General features: G+C 29.6%; 1 long non-coding RNA gene across 27 annotated transcripts; it reads left to right on the top strand.

Annotated features, from left to right (window-relative positions):
- Positions 1-859: 859 nt before the first annotated feature.
- On the top strand, positions 860-9702 carry LOC102664453 (uncharacterized). Of its 27 annotated transcripts, XR_005888302.1 has the most exons (9): positions 872-1529; positions 1809-2616; positions 2898-2947; positions 3334-3361; positions 4551-4633; positions 4836-4891; positions 5821-5899; positions 8184-8338; positions 8769-9158. It is a non-coding gene; the product is annotated as an uncharacterized lncRNA (long non-coding RNA). The 27 variants fall into 27 exon arrangements; XR_005888303.1 differs by adding exons at positions 9270-9326; positions 9541-9702 and having other exon boundaries at positions 864-1529; positions 1809-4633; positions 8769-8874; XR_005888301.1 differs by adding exons at positions 9270-9326; positions 9497-9702 and having other exon boundaries at positions 864-1529; positions 1809-4633; positions 8769-8874.
- Positions 9703-19317: the final 9615 nt, after the last annotated feature.

Raw genomic sequence — 19317 nt, 5'->3', positions numbered from 1 at the left:
TTTTCATTTTAAGAGCAAAAGGTGATATATATGTAAGAGATTGAAGTCTCAAGTCAATGAATTAATGTGACTAATTTAAGTGCATTGGTTTGGGTTAGTTGGATGTCACATTTATGTTGAAGAAATATATGGGTACCATAAGTTTGGTACCACTCTCAATCCTTGCATGTGAGGTGCTTTAGATATTTGGGGTTTTTTTATTACAGTACTATTTATGTTTGATCAAAACTGTTTTGGTGCTTGACAATGAGAGCCACTTAATCTTTCTAATTTGCTTCTCTTGAGGATTGGATCGGATCTTATAATATATATCTTCGAGTTGAGTTGAGGGCCAAGCTTAAGGGAAAGAGGGAGAGGGGTTGGCTTTATTTAGACCAAATTATTACATCTCAATTTTTATTGCCCCAAATATCTAAACCATGAGAAAGAAATCTACAAGGATTGCTTAAGTTAAGTTAGAAAAGAGGGTTGGTCGCAACAATTACTCAACGATTGTCATACCATATACTTATTTTTTTGCATTTTCCAATTTTTTATTATGAAAAAAAATACTGCATAAGTTAAGTCTATGTACATATAGTCTTAATTGATAAGATCAATTTATTCCTTCATTCAAAACTTTTATCTTTTGTTTTTTTTTATCGGTTAACTCTTATCTTTTGTGTTTGTATGCATGTCAAAAAGCTTTTGTTGAGAATAAAATAATGCAGCTTGAAAATTTGGCCTTGGAATTTTGTTATTAGGTACCTCACCTATATAAGTCACAGATGAACCCAAACCATCTTTTTTTGGGTCTTTTTTTTTCCATTTCTTTGTGTCATTCCAAAACAACCTATATAAATAACCGATAAAAAAATAGGGCAAACATGGTGGACTACCGAAGAAAAACATTTTTTTATTGCATGCAATCAATACTACTAAAATCAACATCTTTGACAATAGCAAATCAAAGTCAGTTATATAAAAATCATCTTAAAAAAATGGTGGTATTTTTGTAAATAATTGTAGTTTTTCAAAGATGATTTTCTGAAAACCGTCTTTGAAAATGCATTACTAAGTCGGTTTGTTCAAGAACCATTTTGCATTCTCACTACTTGAAAAGGCATGTCTCTCTCTCTCTCCTCACATTCTCACTTTCAAGCCAACACAAACCCTATCACCATTTTGCAAATCCCTTCATGGTGGAAATCCTAAGCCCCAATCTTGCGAAGGGTTTAGGAAACAAACTCGGTTATTGGCTCTACTGTGAGGTGAATAAGAAACAAACTTGGTTAGGTTTTTTGGTTTGGGGTTTTGAGGAATTTAGGGTTCGTGTGGTTTGGGTTTTGGGGATGAATCAGAGTTTCAAGGCTCAGGAATCGCAAATGCTCGTTGCTTTAAAGCAGAGGGAGCAACAATTTGGGGTTTGAGGGCTTCCGTGATGAAGGAGAATGAGGGGGAACTCGCATTGTTTTTGAAGATGAAGAAGCACGAGAAGGAGTGCAATGACCTTCTTCTTAACTGCTCAGAGGAGTTCAATGCACCTCTCGGTATAGATTTTTGCTCATTTTCTTTTTTAGTGTTGAGTTTTTTTTCACTATCAACACTTCTCTATTTGACAAAAGGGAGCATATTGAGAAACTACATCGGACTTGTAATCTTCTTTGTAAAGTTTAGGTATTAATTATTAAAGCAATCATGCATGTTTCTTTATTCCGGGTTTGCATCACTGAAATATTTGTTTCCATACATGACTTAGTGGTATGACTTATGAGTCTTTTGTGGAAGTGGAATATGACTAACATGCTTTTTATCTTTGTTGAAAGTAGTTCATATATGACCTACCCAATAGGCTAAGCAAGTGCATCAAGTTGGAGGCCTATGCAGATGCAATCAGGTTTTACATTGGAACAATGCCAATTTTTAAGGTTGTGGTTGGCTTATATGCTTTCGGATTCAATCCCATGATTACTTTTAAACACAATGTATTAATCAAGGGCTCAAATGAAATATCTTGTTTCCCTCCCTCTTTATCAGGCATATGGAGATTCTTCATTTCGGGATTGTAAGCAAGCTTCTGTAGAAGTAATAGTTGTTGTAGTAAAAAACTTGCATGTATAGTTCTTATACTTGTGTTTGACTTTTTGGACATGAACCATGAGCCAAAATGCAAGTAAGGGGACACTATGGATTTCTTTATCTATTCCTTTTTTGAAATTATTTTGGGCATGTAGATAAATAACAACTTATTTAATTGTTAAGTTATTATTTTGTTGTATCCTACCTCCCTTGTAAAACAACAATATTAGCTTACATGTTATGAGGCTATTTGCGGATATCTACATGCTATCTTTTTTTGTTATTGAATTCATAGTAAAATTGGATAGAATTGGCTTACCCTGTCCAACATTTATATTCTTCCAAACATGGATAAAACTTTATGAAGTTAATAGATCATTGTTAACATACATCTCTAATATTTTGTTGAATAATAGTTGATGCTCAATTGTTTTTAACAGAAGCTTGTTAACATGATTTGACATTTTTCTTTCTAACTAGGGGAAGCTATTTTCAGATTTTGAATCAATACAAGTGAGAGCTTATGCAACAGTGCTTCTTAAGCAGTTGGATTTTTCGGTTTGTACTTCTTTTTTAAAAAAATAGAAGTGTTATTTTATCCCATGTTTTCTGTTATAAAAAATCAATGAGATAGGTTTTTATTTATTATTATTATTATCATCAAATGAAAGAGAAGATTAATATAGTGCTAATTTAAATTTGAGCATTTCAATATTTCAGTCAAAAGTGATTATTTTTGCTTATTATAAAGGCTATTTAATAGCTTTCTCTTAATTCTAGTTCTAGCACATTTACCTTATACAAGGATTGTTCAAAAAGTCTTGCACTTGTGTTTAAAGGAGATGAGGCAATGGTTACTGCCATTTCAGAGGATCCTTTGAGTTTTAAGGTATTTCTTTCTATTTTACATGGAACTTGAGGCATATATGGATAATTCTAGCTGCAATATTGTCAAGAGACTCAAGAGTGTTGTTTGAATGGAATCTAAAGAATTGCAATGTGTGTATAACCTTCGAGTTTTAAGGTATTTCTTTCTATTTTACCAATAATATGTTGTGTGTGCATGTCAATGTGTGTAAAACTTTCTTTAGCTCATGAAGTACTATTTATATTAGTGTTATGAGAACCACCTGGTTTGGATTTTCTCTAATAACCTAGAGTGACCAAAATGATCGTGTTCTTGAGATTCCTAGCAGTAGTGTCAATAGTGTGAACTAAATGCCAAATGATTAAGGGAAATGGATTGAGTTTTTAAATTTGGTCGTTTATGTGCAGGACCAACCCTAAAATCCTTCTCAATTTGGTGAGATCCATAGCATTTGATATCACTATATAGTAATTTCTACTTGGGTTTTTTTTCCTACTTGCTTTTGGACTTCTCAAGTGCTAATTGGTGTGAGTTAAGGTTACGTAAGTAGGTTGTTGCCATGTGCTTGGAATATTTGTTATACTTGCTTTACCAGTATTGATTCATTTTAGTGAAGTACACAATATCATTGGATCCCATCTTGATACATTCTAAAAACATTTATATTAACCGCTATTTGAGAAGTCTAAACTTTTGATCTAACTTTTATTGATTAAAGTCCAACTGAAAAATTTAAAGTAATTTTTGATCTCATATTTAAATTTTTTTAGTGCTTTTTATGTGATTTTAGTGTTTTTTATGTGCCTTAGAATTTTTTTATTATATGGTCAATTTATTTTGCAGCTTTGCTATTATATGGACATGTTCAATCTTAAATTCACTTGGTGCCTATTCTCACTTTGATCATTGGCTTTTGACCCAAGTCTTCTATGGCCATGTGTTAGTATCTGTTTTGTTTATTCTTGCATGCTAAACATGGATAACTAACACATGGATAGACAATTGAATTAAAAACAGGTGAAGGATAATTTCCAATACCTTGTTAGGTGCACCGACTTACTAAATAAAAACTCTATGCTTTTAGACTATTTGTGTTTTTGTGGTCAGAATTGCCAGTTACCCTAGTAGAAGTGTTACACAAGCAGATCAAACCTTGTTAAGTGTTTAGCTAGAAAAAAAAAGAATTAAATTCTCAGTCTGTGAAAAGTTTAAATAGGTTCTTATATTAGTGATTAGTCTTCTTGGTTATTATAACTTTGGACATCAAAATGCTTAAAAAGGTTTCCATATCTAAGTCTAGGTTGACTAAGATAGACTTTATGCTTCAATGCAAGTCCAGACTACCTATTCAGTGATGTGGGGATAATCTCTTGTTGCCTGCTTTTATTTCATTTCTTTAATTTCACCTGTATAAAAAAAGTACCATTATTGTTAGTATTTTATAAAAAAATAGTGTGATGTAAATTCTTCTTGTTGAATATATATTATTTTTTCAAAGAATTGTTCTTTCATTCCTTGGAGGCCATTAATGTCTTCCAAAAAACGTGTTTCTCCTAAATTAGTACATGTAAATTGATCAACTGACTAATTTAATTTTTCTTCTCCTTTTCTTTTTCATTTGCAGCTCATTGCAGTGTTGATACCAATAGTAGGTCTTGGTGCTTTCCTCTTGTGGGCAGGACGAGACATATGCAAGACACTATAAAGGTTCTTCAAATTTTAACTCTGAAACTTCGTGCTCTTTTAACTGATACTTTATAAATTGATTTATATTGCGTACAATTTTGCCGAATGACTTCTTGTGATCCATTAGTCGATCTCACCTAGTGAGATAAGACTTTTTTGTTGTTGTTGTTTTTGTAATTAAACTAACCACCTTTACTTTATAATGTCTATTTATCTATTTCAGATCCTCTCTGAATGATGATTTGCAACTATGCCCTTTTTGTGGTCAACCTTTTTCTGGTAAGAATGGATTATTTTGCTTGCATGTCTTTAAATTCTTCCCGTCGTGTTCTCAGTATTACATTGAACTATTTCTAGCTTTGATTATAAAATTAACTAGAGCAAGTTTTATCATAGATTTTTTTTAGTCAAGAATGTTAATGACCATTCTACATATGTTGTGACTTTTTTTTCTTAAAAACATTTTTGGAACTTCCTTTGTCGTATTCTGTATTTGTATTGGGTACCGATACTTCACTTGGTTTTGATCTGACCTCCAAAGTACAATTTAGCTACTTAACACTGACAATTGTGGATTTCTTTCCACTTTATTTTTCCTTTTGTCTTTAAACATGTCAAACCACATCTTGTGGTAACTTTTGTTTTTTTAGCCTTGTCTTTTTGTCAAATGAAATTGAAAAATTTATAGGTTGCAACAGATTTGCCATCCTAAAATAAGATGAATGATTACCCAGTGTCAGTGTTTCTAACTATAAACTGATATGTTATTTTAGTTCATTATCTTTTAATGTTCTAATGGCTTTTATGAGATAATCCTTTTGATTCATAGAGATGCCCATTACCTATTTTTACGATACTTGGTTTATTTTCATGTGGTGTTCTAAAAGTGATAAATTAGAATGCTTTATATCATTCATTGTCTTTATGAAAATCACAATGTGGACATTTCTCACTGTTGAAGTTTATTTTGATATCAGTTGTTGGCAATGAGTTTGTAAAAGACTCTATGAAGTTTTCAAACCAATCTACAACATTTGACAAGCATTCTATAATTTCACCCGTTCTAGAAATGCTAATCTTCACAAGGCGTGTTTCCTTTAACAGTGCATTGTGTTTAAATGCTATTAACTATCTCCCTTATATCCCCTCTCTTTATTATCCTTAATCTTTGTTGATGATGTTGGGTGTCATTGTTTTTGTCTTGGCAGAAAAAGATTAAGGTAAAGCAATTGATGTTGAAACTGAAATTAAAGATGTGGACTAAGTCTTCACAGCTATAACATGTTGGTAAGTGTGAAGTAATTAACAAATTTTGAGTTGAATACAATTAATTAAGTCTATCAATCATGAATCATGATCTTTGTTATTCCTCATCCTATCTGGCATATGTACCCGTTAAACCAACACTTTTATTGATGGGGTACTATGTTTAAATCCTAATGTAGTAATGCCAATCCTAAACTTGTGTTATTGTTTCTTTTTACCAAGTTTAAGTTTACTCCCTCTGATAATTTGGAAGCCTCTAATAAGGTATTATTTTGGACCTTGTCATTATTGTCTTTTAGATTTTGTCTGGTGACCTTGTTGCTGAAGTTTCTACATTCATTATTGTTTTTTTCTCCAAAATTATTTAAGATATGTACATTGGTTTAAATGAGAAATAATTTTCAATTGAAGGAAAAAGTTGTTTCTACCTATTTTTATTCTACATTCATTTTCCATATTAATCTCTAATTCACTATATATTACATGAGGGCAATACTTACAGCATGATTGTGATATTTTTTCTTTGCTTGATGATGATTTTAATCATTGTAACCAAAAATTTATAAATTTTTTCGGAATAAAAAATGTGTTTATTCTCCAAAATTTATTATACTCAAATTCATTATTTTAAATTTTTTTAATTTTTTTTTAAAAAAAATTCTAAAACGATTCTCTAAAAAACTGTCTTAAAATCATCAACTTTTTTTTAAAAAAAAATACATTCTAAGATGGTTTCTCTAAAAGACCGTTTTAGAATCCTTAATTTATTTTAATTTTTTTTAAAAAAAATATTCTAAGAGAGTTCTTTGCTAAACCGTTTTAGAATATCTACATTCTAAGACAATTTTTGAAAAAATGTCTTAGAATTCTCAATTTATTTTAAAATTTTTTAAACTTAAAAAAAATATTTTAAAACGGCTCTTTAAAAAACCATCTTAGAATCCTCAATTTATTTTATTTTTTTTTAAAAAAAAAAGACATTATGAGACGGTTTTCTGAAGAACCATCTTAGATTGTAAACATTCTAAGACGATTTTTGAGAAAACTGTCTTAGGATTCTCAATTTTTTATTTTTTTAAAAAGATATTCTAAGATGATTTTCATTGAAAATCGTCTTAGAATGTTACTATTCTAAGACTGTTATCTGCCTAAAAATCATCTTAGAATGATAGTTTTTCTAAAATAGTTTTTTAAGAACCGTCGTGAAAAGTTAAGACTTTCCACGACATTGTCTTCAAAGACAATTCAAAATCATCTTTCAATGTGTCAAAAAATCATTGTTGAAAGCTTCTTTTCTAGTAGTGCAATTTGATTCAAGGCTGAAGAGTTTACGAAAAATGATTAAATAAAACAAAAAATTTTGGCTTTTTTCTATAACCACATCGGTTTTATACCAAGTACACTCCCTTATATTACCATATATATACCATTTATACTCATAACATATTTACAAAATCATTATTCCAGCATGTGTTTTTCCGAAACAATGTTTTAATTTTAACAATCTAGAAAGTATTTTTCAAAACACAATTTTATTTTTACCATTTCATAAAGTACTTTTTGAAATGGTGTTTTGTGTAATGGAAAGTACTTTCTAAAATGTTAAACAATAAAATTTGTTCTAGAACTATTTTCCAAAATGTTTAAACAAACACCTAAAAAAATTCAAGAAGAACACTAGGACCATTAAAAATATCATATAAATGAAATTGTATAGTAGTGAAACAATTAAAATGGAGAAAATATATAATTGATCTTGGTCCTTCAATTTGAAAAAAGGAAGTATGTGAGGGAGAGATAGAGATTTGAAGGAGAAAGGTTATTTAAGTAATTTAATTTTAGGAAAAGGAAAGGGAGTATACTTAGCTAGAAAGGGAAGTGGATATAGCAATAGCCAAAATTTATACATTGCTCTTAGTAATTCAAATATCATTAGGTTGCATACGTTGCATAAAGGGAATCAAGTGGTGGATAAACTAGATAATTTTGGTATATCTCTTGATAGTCAATTGAAAGTTTTTTATGTTATTTCCTATTTTATTGTTGATGTTGTAACGGGGGATGTAGCTTCTACTATTTTTCCTCATGTTTTTTAGTGCTTCTTGTTGTTTTTCCCTTGCCATTCACACAAAAAAAATACAAATATCAATGATAATGTCAAGTGTAGGAGTTCTTTTTCCATAAGGGATATATTGCTCTTTTGGTTATCTGGAAAACTTGAACCCTGTAGGCCTCCATAGATTGTTTTCTTAAACAAACACCTCAAATGCAATTTGTTATCACCATATTTTTTTTATTAATACAGGTCGGATTCAAGAGTGATGCAATTAAACAAATGGGAGCTCGATCGATTCCAAATTAGAGGCGAATTTTGTGCATGCACAAGATTGATTTATTAGAGAAAAAGAAAGACTTATGGAAGGTTGCTAAAGAATTCAAAGATCTCTCTGGATATGGAAGGTAAGGTTCTCTTTTAGAAAGACCAGGGTAGACAATAATGGTCTGCAGTATGATTGTAACTTTTGTGTGGATTCACTCTAGTTCTTAAGCTAGCTTCTAATACCTTCTATTTTTCTTTTACTTATTATTATTTAGGCATTTCATGATATCATGACTGAATAAGGCAGGAGTAAAAGATCTAACAGTGCATGAAGGAGCAAGCATGGATCTTTCTACTTCTAGTGTCTACTAGGAGTAAAAAAATTATTTAATGGTTCCTCTAAGGAATCAACAATGTGTTTTTTGGGGCATAGGATAAGATTGTCACTACCCCACCTGGTGGGATAAAACTTAGTTATTAATTTTACAATCATGATTGCTTTGTTTTTTTTTACCATGCATATTTTCATTTATTTTCTTTTACAATTATATTCTTTTATATTTCTTGCAGACATCTTTGATTAGAAAGTCCTTGATTTAATTCAGGCTTTTTAATTGTTTCTTATGCATAGGCAATTTGACAACCCTGGGAAGAAGATCCATTTACCATGAGATGAGTAAGCTATTAGAAGTTGTACGTGAAAGGTTATTAGACCACATACATTAGGTAGTTGTTGAAGCCATTGATTCTTCTAATATATAGCTAAAATTTGTAAGAAATATATTATATGGCTAATAGTGTTACAATATTTTATATATTGCCAAGCATACTTATCAATTCAAGAAATTTCATATGATGTTGAGCATCGATTGATTGATTGGAAAGAGTTACGAGATGGTTCTCTTAGGATTGAGCAATACTTCATCACTAGAAAATTAAGCAAATGCAAGATTCTTGTGGGGAAGAATGACTCAAAAATTGGTTAACTTGTATTTTTAGCCTTTCCTTTATGTTGATAAACAAATTTTGCTATTGTTATTTTCTCAGTTGTTCCCGTTTTGAATATGATAGGACAAGATTGGAATGTTGTGGTTTAAATTCAACCAAAGCATTTGGGAAAAACTAGGGGTATCTCCATCCTCTTATGTCTTGTTATACATCTTGAGATTTAGTTGTCTGCTTTCCATATGTTGAAGTTTTTATTTAGATTAGATATGATAGGTTCATCATGATTCTCTTCCAAACTCTGGAATATATTTGATAAGCATCTTATGCATGAAAATTTTCATTTTTTGTAGATTGTTCCTTTTCATCTTAGGACATGCCTCCTATTTTATTTCAGTTTGTTGTTTGAATCTCCACCTACATGCCCTTATCCATCTCGTGTGAGGCAGTGTATGCTTTGGATTCATCCTTTCTACCCTACTTCCTTCAAATGAATGGGATTGTTGAACTTTATTAAACTTTGACATTGCATTTTATTGAACTTTCAAAAACTATGAAATTGTACTTTACCGATCTTTAAATTAGAACTTTGTTATTAGATATATTTACACATCATGAATGTCCACTTTTATTCATAAGTTTGATTATACAGTCAATAATTATTAAGCAGGTTAAAATGTAATAAAGGAAAAAAAATTACACCATATTTTTTATTAGTGATCAAATCTACGACCGATTTATTTTATTTTGAAATTCATTACTAAATACCAAATGAATTGTATTTTAAATTTATTTTATATTTAAAAACTAAATATTAATTAGCGAACATATGAGAGATTGGATTTATTTTTTAATTTATTTTATATTTAAAAATTAATTATTAAATAGTGATCGACTTTATCTTTAATTCATTTTATATTATAAAATTTGAGACCAAATTAGCAACCGACTAGTTTTATTTTAATTTTTTTTAAAAAAAAATAATTTTTCAATGGAAATTGACTTAGAGACTGAACTGTATTTTATTTTTTTATATTGAAAATTTATTTATTTAATAGCGATTGAATTAGCATATGAATGTATGGGTTGCTGATTTGGTCCCAATCAAAAGAGCAACCAAATACGCAACAATCCAATTTTTTTACTTGCGACCGAACATTCGGTTGCTAAATAGTGATGGAATTAAAATTCAGTCGCTAAGGGCTTAGTGACTAGGGTGTTTGTGACACGCATAACTAGTTGGTGTGTCGGTGGCTAACAGTTTTAGTGACTGAATTTAACAATTTAGTGAATGCTTCGGTCGCTAAATCATGTTTTTTTTTTGTAGTGATTTAGAAATAATTGAGGGTTTATAAACATTGAATTTTATTTTTTTTTGCAGGATTTCACAAGTATGAGTGAGTAACTCGAAAAACTAAATCGATTCAAACCAACTTCATGAGTTCAGATCAAAGTTTTTGAGAGTTCAGTCAATCTCGACCCGATCCGTTCAAACTCTTTTACCGTATGAGTTAGGTAACAAGTTATATTTTTTGGACCCGTGACCCGATCCATACCGACTCGTGACATCTAGTTAAATATATTATATATATAAATTAAATTATTAAATACAAAACACTATAATTTTTTGTTAATACAATTTATTAACTTAAATCATCCATGGTTTTCTTTTCTTTTTTTAGACGTTTTTATTTATGTCTTGATTTTGTTTATATTTTCTCATGCTAATACAATATTTTATTTATCTAAAATAAGAATATTGTATTGACATTGAAATAATCTATTCTATTAATCAAATATATTTCCAAAATTTGGTTTCTTTGAAGGAAATTTAATCATTATAAATTTACAAAGCTTTAAGCAAAAATAAATTATTATTTAAAAAAATAATTTTTACAAAATAAAAAAAATTTAAAAATATCCTGACCCAATTAACCCAACATGACCAAATCTGTTTATAATTGAGTTGGTTTGGTTTAGATTTGTCAATAAAATTACACAAATCTAACCTGACCGAACCCATAAAATTTTGATTGCATGGGTAACAAATTTACTCAACCCGACCAGTAAACACCCCTAGGTCCAATTTACCCTCAAAACCTACTTTGTTTTCTTCCCAATTTTGGTCCTTCAAAATATTGAGGTTTGCTTCCAACATGTAGAAAATGGTTATGGGCCAAAATATGTTTTTGGGAACTAGTTTTTCTGTTTTTAAAAGACAATTTTCAGAAATTTTTAATTTCTCATAAATTAATTTCCAAAACTAAGAGAAATTAATTTATTCTAAAAACTATTTTTTTGAAAGGTATTGTGAGAAATTTGTAGATATTTGGAAAAATAATTTTTGTAATAATTTAATACATTTGGAAAATTAATTGTCAAAAAGTATTTCAGGAATGTATTCAATGCTTTCCAAAGATTTAATTTATTTCTAGAATGTATTTAATACATTTGGAAAATAAGTTTAAAGGACATCCGTACTTCTTCGAAAAAAATCCAAAGGAGGAGGGATGCGACACGGGCAACAAAGGGGGTTGAACATCGCCGGAGAAAATGGAATAGAATCAAAAGGAGGGAGAGATGTTGAGATGGAAGGGAAGGGGTGCAGCGTCACTAATGGACGGTTTGGTTGGAGACAAGAAAAAATAAAGAAAGAGAATTAAAAAAATATTTAAATTAAAGTAGAGAGTAAGAGGTCCCATACCAAATTTTGAAAATTTCTTTCCCTTTCTCTCCTACTTCTCCACAACCAAACATACCATTAAGAAGGATAGGAGAGCAAATGTGAGGGAGAGGAGAATAAAATATGAAAGGCAAAATTGCACTTTTGATCCCCCACTTTTGCTCCAATTTCGCATTTGGTTCCCCTATAATTTAATTCACAAATTTGGTCTCCCTTTTTTATAAATTCGTGCAATGTTGGTCCCGAACGAGTCAATTGGATGTTGACCGTTAACCTCAAACGTTGACTGCCACGTGTCAACGTCTGAGAGGTTCCCTAGAAAGGCTTGCATTTTTTTTTACCAGCGCCACCTGGACAAGCTCGTGAAATCGGGTCTCTCCCAAGAAGAAGCCACCGCGCAGTCCCAAGAACTCCAACACGCCTACAAAGTCCTCTCCGACCCCAAGGAACGCGTCTGGTATGACTCCCACCACTCCTAAATCCTTTTCTCCGACCACAAAACTGTCTCCAACTCCTTCATCCCTGACCTCTTCTCCTTCTTTTCCAACACCGTCTATTCCGGCTACATCGACACCGACACCGCATGATATTATGTTACCTTAACTAGGTGTTCACTTCTTGATATTGAAATTTTCAAATCTGGGAAGGTGCCATTACGTGCCCCTAATAAAGCATATGCCAACACCTTAATAAAAGGGTTGGTTGATGGAGAACAGCTTTCAGAGGTGGAAGCCATAGCTTGCAATTCCATAGCTTTCAGAAGGTTTATTCAATCTTTTGGAGGGCTAAGTGTCATCTCCAATCCATAGCTTGCAATTCCCGGCAGGCACAGTGATTGGTGTCCAGAAAGGCTTCAGCTTTAGCTTCTGCTTGCTCCTCCCTTCTCAAGTTCAACAATTTCATTGTAACACTTCTTCTCTCATTCTCGCAGTTTCACATTTTTACAACATTTCTCCAAATTTTATGTTTTAGTTTATGGGATATGGAGATTGTGTTCACATGTGATTTGGGTCTAATTTTGATTTTGTGTTTGTGGGGTTATGGTTCCCATGAGAACATGTTTTGTGGTGCACTAATGTTGTTCGATGAAATGCCCCACTGTCGTGATATTTTTCATTGGCTAGATCCTTTGCATCGGAAAGCTTAACCCATTTCTAATTCTTTGTTTTGTTTTATATTCAACATCAAGAATTGTTCTCTATGGCTGCTTGTGCTTGCTTGAGCTAACATGCTCTGTTGAAAGCATCATTCTCAGTTAGTTTGTATCGGGAGTTTCATGCTTTTGCTTGGTTTTAGGGAGAGTAATAAAAAATAAATTGATTCACAAGCTTGTCCGGGTGGCGCTGGGTAAAAAAAAAAATGCAAGCCTTTCTAGGGAACCTCTCAGACCTTGACACGTAGAAGTCAACGTCTGAGGTTAACGGTCAACGTTTAATTGACGCGTCCGGGACCAACATTACATGGATTTATAAAAAAGGGGGACCAAATTTGTGAATTAAATTATCGGGGGACTAAATGCGAAATTGGAACAAAAGTGGGGGACCAAAAGTGCAATTTTGTCAATATAAAAATATAAACATTGGAAAGTGTGAAAAGGAGAAATAAAATGGAAAAAATCACCTAAGTTATAGTGTTATACCACTGAATATATTTTTTATAGATGAGAAATAGGAAAAAAAACAACAAACAAAAGCAAACTAAGTTCTAATATGAACAACTCTTATTTTATCAACTAAAATCAATAGAGCTAACTGATAAGGACAATGAAACCAATCCAAGAATGTGTCTTCATGTGTAGAACCATATTTGATTAACCTTCCAATCTCAAGCTACAAGATCCTTAATCATACTAATTAGGGGAGTAAGGATGAAAACCAATTGTATCATTTTGAATCAATTCTAGTGCCATTTTAGAATTTCATTCGTGAATTACATTTCTAAAATCTTCCTACCATGCTTTATTGAGAGCTTGATAGATAGCAAAAAGTTAAACCTTAATTAATGCTTGTAGAGCAGCCAAAAGATTCCGAAAAACCACCAAGTCTTACCAAGATGATCGATCTCCGAATATAATTCGCCTTTTGAAAGATCCTTACAAGGTAAAAGCACAAAGCTAAGGCACTTGCTATTTACATCCCCATGTTTACTCAGTATACTATTTTTTTCTATTTATATTTTTTTATTGTCCATTATATGTCCTTTTATTTGTTAAAACATAGTTCTGAAAATTACTTTTCATAACAATATATGCCAATTTTGAAAATTAATTCCCAAAACTATGTTTTAACAAAATACACATAATTTGGGAAACTATTTTTTCAAAACAACATATAAGCCTCATTTTTGTTACTTTTAAAATTCATATTTTCATCCTATCTTTATTATTATTTAAATCCTAATTTTGAACTCTATCTCCATTCGTTCATTGTTCCTTAAACCTTGTTTACATAATAAAGTTTACTCATGTTATTGTACATTTTCCTCAAATGGCACTGCGTTTTAAGGAATTTCCATGATTGACTTCATCTATTATACATTGTACACAATATTTTTTTATATACAATGAAAATAGGAGAAACAATATTTACAAATTAAAGTTGTTGACACCATCATGTGTCTCCTCTTGTTTCTTCCATTGGAAATTTCATAGATGGATTACTTGTCTCTCAATATTTAGCATTGAAATAAGTATGTGTCCAACAATTAGCAATTATTGTGGCTCCTAAAGGAAAGATATGTTCAATATTTCATATTTTATTTATGACTACCGAAAATTACTTTTCAAAATGACATATATCAATTCCAAAAAGTGGTTCAAAAATTATTTTTTGAATTCATATATATTGTTCCAGAATATAATTTTTGGAATCAAGTTTTAACAAAATACACATAATGTTGGAAACTACTTTCTAAAATTGATATATGTTGTTTTGGAAAGAATTTTCTGGAATTATATGTATTTTGTTAAAATATAGTGTTGGAAATTAATTTCCAGAATTAATATATGTTGTTCTGAAAACAATTTTTGGAATTATGTTTTAACAAATAAAAGGGATAATTTACAATAAAAAGTTATAAAGAGAAGGAAGAGGGTGTACATAGGAACAGGATGGTATAAATAGAATTTCCCATATGAAATAAAAAAGCATAGTTGTTGTGGCCTCTTACCCAAACTTCACTCCCTTGTTACATCCAACCCTTAGGTTCTTACTTCATGCATCCTCTTACTGGCTTCCTGCAATCCCAAATGTTTTGAAAATTCCCATATTATCCTCACTTTATTAGGAAATGACCATCCCAAAAAAGTATTTATATTCCAGAAATAGCTACTCTGGAATATTATAATCATATTCCAAAATAGGTGTTTTGGAATAGATTTCCAAATTGCTTATTCCTTTTTTAAAATAATTATTTCATAATATGATTTTTATATTCCAAAATAGGAACACGTAATCTGAAAATTATTCCAAAATATGTTTTTATATCTTGAAATAGTTATTCTAGAATAGGTGACACCACCCCTCTTCCCCTATCATCCTCATATACTTACATTCATGTTCAACATGAGTCTCACTGCAACGCTGTCATCAAGATGAGACTTTGTGCCTCGTCTCATCCGCTCCAGCGCCTAGATCGATCCTCCTTGACATAGGTGAGTCCTCTCCGAAGTATATTGACACTGCATTACAATCTCTAAAGTGGCGGATGCGAATCTCGTTGTTCAAAAAGAAGAAGACACTCTAAATAATGAGAACCGGAAAGGAAAAAAAAAAAATTCCCACTATTGATGTCTTTTAGACTTAACTCTTGGACAAAACAAGGAAGCTTCCACTAAATAACGAGAAATGAAATAAATTTTTCATTGTGATTTGTATATTAATATATGGCAACATAGCAGGATTGACTTGAGAATATTGAAGCTCTCAGTAACATTTGGTAAGGGAGAAATATTCACTTCCTCATGAATCCTAATTTGAAAAACTTAGTCTCACATGTTTGATATGCATTTTTTAAAAATATCTTATTAGGAAACTAACTATGATTCTTGAAAATCATTTTTAACTCATATTTCCACATAAACATTTTGGTGGAATGGTGGGAATCCTACTTTCCCAAAATTAATTTTTGTTGCAATTTTACTATAGTAAAAATATCAATTAAAGTTACTGATAAAAATATAAGTAACTCTTTAATTCTTAAAAAATTTATCTAAATTTTTTTAATAATAAATTAAATAAATTTTCTTCATTCCCAATAATCATGATTTCAGAATATAAAAAAATTTATCTCCTACCAAATGTTCCCTTAAAGTAAAATTTGTATTATAGTACTCTATTTTGGTTTTAAGACTCAAGCATTCTCCACAAAATATTGTTGTTGCTTGAGTCAAGCAATCATATAGCATGGTGAGGCTAGATAACTCAGCTGTAGTTTCTTCTCATACACAACTTGAATCCGAAACTTACTTTAGAAGAATTAGGCACATATTACCTAAACTACCTGTTAGTTAGTGTATTGGAAATCTTTATTAAGTAGAATACATTTTAAAAACTATTTAAAATTTATTTCTTTTTTATAATATAAATTTAGTTATTAAATTTAAATAACAAATTAAAAGTTAAATAATTTTTTGTTACCTTTTGTTATTGGACATCTATTAGATAACTTAATGATAATTGTTACCTCAAAAGTTATTATTCTTGCCTTAAAAACATTACTATGATAAATATGAGAGACATGAGTTTTAGGATCAGTTTGTTAAAATATTTATTTTAATAAAATAAGTAATTTTATGTTGTTTTTAGTGTGTTCATCTAAATTATTTTTGCTTAAAAAATAAAATTCTACTTATTTTGATAAACAAATCCTATCTAGTTAATAAATAAACACTTTTTTGAAAAACACTTATTTTAAAACTGCTTATTTTAGATTTAAACAAACTTAGCCTTAATCATCTATGCCTAAAACTAATCGTTCAACTGGATGATTATTTTAGATTAATTTGATGTCAAATTGTGTTTTGGTTTAAGGATAACTTATTAAGGTTTATTTTTGCAGTAGACCATAATGATACACATTTTAAGAAAATTGGAGTTATGATATTGATAGAAATAATTAAAATTAATTTACAGTGACATTCAATAACGAATTGTCATATAATTAAAATTTGCTAATTCTTGAAATAATTATTTTAAAATTCATATGTAAAAGTAATTTAAAATTATTTGACAGGATAAAAATCCTTACACATAACTAGATAAAACATCCCGTTATAATTATTGAGAATTATGTTTATGTGTAAGGATGGTAAAATGGTAATAAATCGAACCAATCCAAGCTTAGTTTAATACTCGACTTAACAATTAATAAAAATTAGTTGAAATTAGTTTAAAAATTAAATAAGTAAAACATGAGCTGAAAAATTGAGCATGTTAAATAAATAAGTTAAACTCAAATTATAGATAATTTGACTCATTTAATTTGTGAAATAAATAAAAAATAAAAACATGATATATCATAATTTTAAATTGATTCGAATCAATAATATGAACTGAAGTATTCATAAACTTAAACTGAGTTGAATCCAAATTACATAAGAATAAATTTTGTATGTCAAACTTAAATCAAGCTTCAAGTTGAATAAATTTTATTGAATCAAACTGAACTAAGTCAACTCATTTCGAATCCTATTTACATGTATAACAAATAATAAAGTACATACAAAAAATTAAAAAAAAATAAGAAAAACAATCAATGGATCAATTTGTTTAAACTTAAAAAAATAATTTTAAAATAAATATTTTTTAAAAAAGTATTTTTTTAATAGGGAGATAAAATTTTCTTTTCAAAATAAGAAATCACTTCTTTTAAACAGAAAAAATTTAGATAATCACACTGAAAAATTAAAAGGTTGCTTATTTTATTAAAATTAACCTTTTTTAATAAATTAATTTAAACAAACATACTCTGTGGCATCACCGAATAAGTCTCACCCCGTATTGGTGAGGACAAGTACAACGACTTCCATAAAACAAGACGCCTGGGAAAAACAGAAGTGTTATTATTCAATAGAAAAGTTATAATAAATGCGCAAAAAGTTGAAGTGATAAAGAATACAAAATGGAGAACTAAAGAAGCAATCACAAAATTCGCAACGAAGTTCCTTCTAGTGAGTTTAATTAAAGTTGAAGTGATCTATAAGGAATGCAAAAATGAAGAAATGATGAAGCAGCCACGATATTTGCAATGAAGTTCGGAGTTCCCCTCAAGTGAACTTAATTCTACGACACGTGAATAGTGTTTTTTTTTTTTTACGTTCACGTGAATAGTTGTTATAATTAGATGAGTTCAATTATTTTTTTTAAGCTTTGTGTGTGTTATTTTAGGGTTCCCCTTGTATCAATTTATTTTCGTATCTGGACTATACTAATAATTTGACACATTACAGTTAACTTCGGAAAAAAAATAACATACACTTGATTACTATTTAAGATTTATTACTTACACTTTATTATTTTATTTTTTCACATTTTAAATTTACTTTGCATCATAGTTAGTTTTGTAACTAAATTAAAAAAATATTAATTACCCAAATCATAAAAATAAATCTCTGTAAAATTGATTTCTACTTTTCGTAGTTTGTCCATCCGTAAAACATAGTTCAAATGCAACTAGTTGCTTAAAAGCTTTTTAAAAAGTTCACTACACTCGTGCATAACACATTAAACTATTGCAAACTATTGAATTTCCCTTCTTCAGAAATTCCCTCTTATTTATATCAAACCAAACAAAAGAGAATTATATATGATGTATACAAATATATCATCTATAATATTATAATTTTTTAAATGCAGCTTTTATAAGTTTTTTACTCTGCCAGTTTTTGTATTGGTAGTAGAAGATAGATTTTAAAAAAAAAGAGTTAAAATCTTACTTTAGATATAAAAGATAAAAAAAAACCCTATGAATCTATGACAAAAAATAAATAAATTTAATAATGATGAAAGAGAAATAAAAATAAAAAATAAAAGATAGAAGAAGTATAACTATAACTATCATGTTGGAATTCAAATTAAGGCGGCGGGTCTTTCCATAAGCTTTGTGCACGTAAGCTATTTTTCTAAGTTATTTTTTAGAACGTACTTATGAAAATAAGCTAAAAACATCTTATGACTTTTCGTAAGCTCTCTCAAACACTTTCATAAGCCTTTCAAAAAAAAAAAAAAAAACACTCTTATAAGTACTTATGACATAAGAAATAAGTCTAAATAAGTTGTTAATATGCTCTTTCAAATGGCATCATAGGATCTGTTTGAAAAAACATCTTAACTAAGATCTTTTTCAACAAATTCTTGTCATATAACAACTTATATTATAAGAACTTAAAATTCAATAAGTTATTTGTATTTGAATATTTATGTAAAATTTTAAAAATATTTGTATTTATAGCTACGTAAGCATTAATAAGATGTTGTCTATTTTAAAAATTAA

Source organism: Glycine max, chromosome 14, assembly GCF_000004515.6.
Source record: "Glycine max cultivar Williams 82 chromosome 14, Glycine_max_v4.0, whole genome shotgun sequence".
Classification (NCBI taxonomy): Eukaryota; Viridiplantae; Streptophyta; class Magnoliopsida; order Fabales; family Fabaceae; genus Glycine; species Glycine max.
The sequence above is the reverse complement of the archived record's forward strand: the minus strand, read 5'-3'. Positions and strand labels throughout refer to the sequence as shown.